The following is a 3,383-nucleotide window of genomic DNA, read 5'->3' on the forward strand; positions in this document are numbered from 1 at the left end:
GGGAAACACTTATTGATGTTTCCTGGTTTGTAATAAAGGCTACAGATGAACAGATAAAGAGGTTATAAGAACTTATATCCCTGTGAAGTTGGGGCGCACAACCACCCGAAGCACTAGATGTGTTTACCAACTCAGCTCTCTGAATCCCTTAGTTTAGAGGTTTTTATGGAGGCTTCATCACATATACATAATTGATTTATTAACTCAATCTCCAGTCTCTCTCCCCTCCCTGGAGGTTAGTGGGTGAGGCTGAAAATTCTAAGCTTGTAATCATGACTTGGTCTTTCTGGTGACCATTCTCAAGCCATCCGCAAGCCCACCCAGAGACTTCCCATCTCAACAACAAAAAAGGAAATTTCAAGGTATTGAGGAGCTCTGTGTCAGGTACTCCTATCACACCCATCACTCAGGAAATCACAAAGGATTCAAGAGCTGCATCAAGTGCCAGGGTCAAAGACCAAATATTAGAACAAAAGATGCTCCTGCTATTACCTTGTCACTCAGGTGACAGGAACCAGAGGCCGAGACCAAATATATACTTCTTATTATGTGACAGATGGGCATGGAGAGGCCTAGAGAGTGAAAGAAATTTACCAAGCACGTGTAGTTGGAGGTGACTGGGCCACGACTCTGGCCTGAGTCTTCTGACTCTACACTTGCCTATGACATAAAACCACAGTGTACATTTCATTGTTGGTATATTAAATTTTAATTTCTTGTTACTTATTTTCAAAAGTGAAACAAACAGAACATATGCTTAATTTTTTCCCCCCAACAAAAGCCTTGTTGTGGTGGAGCTTTTAACTTTGGGTGTGGCCCTTGATTTTGTTCTCAGTGCCCACAGACATTCTCAAAAGCTGCCCTGTTCCTGCCACATGCAGCATGGCAGGTGACACAAAGTTCTGCTCTTTCCACCCAGAGGTGCTGGCAGGTGGCTAGCCCACGGCTCTGAGCTCCTGCTCATTGTAGTTAGTTTCTGCTGGGATGGTCGTGTGAAGGGAAGTGGATGACTGGAGAATACAAAAGCGGTAATGACTAGGAGTGGGAGTAACAGTTATCAGGGTTGTAGCTGTGCCAGTGTGCTCACCAGTAGGTGTCACACACCAGCAGGCCACTGTAAGTGAAGCCTGGACTAACCAGAGGTGACATGCAGGTGGCTGCCAGGCTGTACCTCACCTATCTGAGAACAGAAAAAAGTGTTCTCTGTGATGCAACCTTGGCCAGCAGAAGACCCTTTGAGGCAATTAGAAAAAGGTACCGTTCCTTTGCATAGGCACAGTCCCATGCCAAGGCATAAAAGTGTTTGCGTTTTGATCCCCACCTGCCTCCTGGGCGTTGGCAGTATAGCAGAGTGGGTAAGAGCCGAGTGTCTGGGTTTGGACCGTAGCTCCGCCACTTATTGCTGTGTGATGTTGGGAAACTGACTTAACCTCTGTGTTACTTGGGTTCATTATCTATAAATTGGGAGGAATAACTATACCTATTTCAAAGGTTCTCATGAGGACACAATAATTTGACACATGTACACATCAGAATGGTTCCTTGTCATAATAACCTCCATATGAGTGTGAGTTAGCATTATTATTACTAGAGCTGCAAACCCAGTTGCTGGGAAGAAACAGAATCCGCAGTTCTCTGTCCTTCTAGTCCCAGGCCACACGTCTCCTTTTACCCTCCTCTGACTCTGCCATTCTAGAAATATCCTCTCTGATACTTCACCGTCATTGACACCCTGATGATGATACCAGTGAATTCGTGGAGGAACTAAGCTTGTATACATGCATGTTTCAACACATATTTGATTAAGAACTTAATCTGTCTTGGTGAGTGTATCTGTTAGGATAAAAGCTAAGCTGTTGTAAAAAAGAAGCCTAAAATTGTAGTGGCTTAAAGAAGACAGAAGTTTACAATTTAGAATTACCACCAGTCATAGTTTTAGGACAGATGAGTAGATCTCTGCCTTCGACTATCTTTCTAATAAAGTAGCCTGTGCCTTTTCCAGTTAGTCACGAGCCAGTCACTTGATCATGCACAGGAAATGGGGCTTATTTACATGGTCTCTGAACATAAGATAATATTTAGACATAGCCTGGCTCTAATGAATCCAGAACCTGTGAACAGTTCTCATTGGTATATCCTACTGGCCACCGGTTCACTTTTCCCGGTCATCTTTTTATTTATTTATTTTTTGCAGAGTTCAGCTTTTTATTGAACACGTTATAAAAGACCAAAGCCCACGTCATCATCAGACTCCTCAGATGCTTCTTTCTTTGCTTCCACTTTCTTCTCCTCAGCTGGGGCAGCAGCGGTGGAGGGGGCTGGCCCTCCTGCTGGGGCAGCGTCAGATGCTGGGGCAGGTCCATCAGGCCCTACATTGCAGATGGGGCTCCCGATGTTGACATTGGCCAGAGCCTTTGTAAACAAGCCTGGCCAGAAAGGTTCAACATTTACACCGGCTGCTGCAATGAGGGCATTAATCTTATCCTCCCTGACTGTCACCTCATCGTCGCAGGATGAGGGCAGAGTAGATGCAGGCGAGCTCCGAGATGGAGGCCATGATGCAGGCGAGTGCTGGGCCAGCGCTGCCGGGCGTGATGAAGTGAGGGCCTCACCCCAACGCGGCCTTACCTGCCTCAGAAGGACCCGACCGAGCACCTTATCGGCAGCTGAGGAAAGGGGCTCACTCTTCATCTTAACAATATATTCTTCCAATAAATCCACCACTCCAATATTTTTCTTGCAGTGGTTTGATCCACTTAGATCAAAGGGGTGGGGTGCCAAAACTGCGGCCGTGGGCCAACTGTGGTCCACAATCCATTGTCAATTGGCCCGCAGCAAATTCCAAAAATATATTTAGTTTACTTAAATAAACCAGGTGAGGCAATACTACTTCACCTCAGAGTGAGTGGCCTGGCTGTTTGTGTATTTTACCGCATATGGCCCTTGGTGAAAAACGTTGAAAAAAGTTTGGACACCCCTGAATTCTAAGTGCTCACAGTCAAGAAAAGACTATTTTTATTCTGAGACCTGATTTGGTAGCTCTCTGCAACATTTTTCTTTTCTGTATATTAGAGCTAACAATAAATGTTCACGTGGTAGGAGGTGGCAGTGAAGAGAATGTCAATCATTGTGATTGTTGATTGTTATTAACTGTAAATGGAGCTGGCAACATGCACTCATTATCCATAAGGAGTGACATAAATGTTGATCGCACACAAAACAGTGTCATGTGCATACAGAGAACGCATAGACTTCACACTTGTAGAGTCTTTATTTTGCCATCTGTTCTTTAACGTTTCACTCAGAAATCTCTGACACATGAGCATTTGTGCCGGGGGACTGGGGTTGGTGATCCTGTTGTGTCCCTTCTCCAGAGCACTGGA

The 3,383-nt window shown here is 45.0% G+C and overlaps 1 pseudogene across 1 annotated transcript; it reads right to left on the reverse strand.

Annotated features, from left to right (window-relative positions):
• Positions 1–2,217: 2,217 nt before the first annotated feature.
• On the reverse strand, positions 2,218–2,557 carry LOC308499460 (large ribosomal subunit protein P1-like; annotated as a pseudogene). The gene has a single exon. The product of its transcript is annotated as a large ribosomal subunit protein P1-like (transcript).
• Between the last annotated feature and the right edge of the window lie 826 nt (positions 2,558–3,383).

This window comes from Rhinolophus hipposideros (genome assembly GCF_964194185.1).
Source record: "Rhinolophus hipposideros genome assembly, chromosome: 1".
In the NCBI taxonomy this organism is placed as follows: Eukaryota; Metazoa; Chordata; class Mammalia; order Chiroptera; family Rhinolophidae; genus Rhinolophus; species Rhinolophus hipposideros.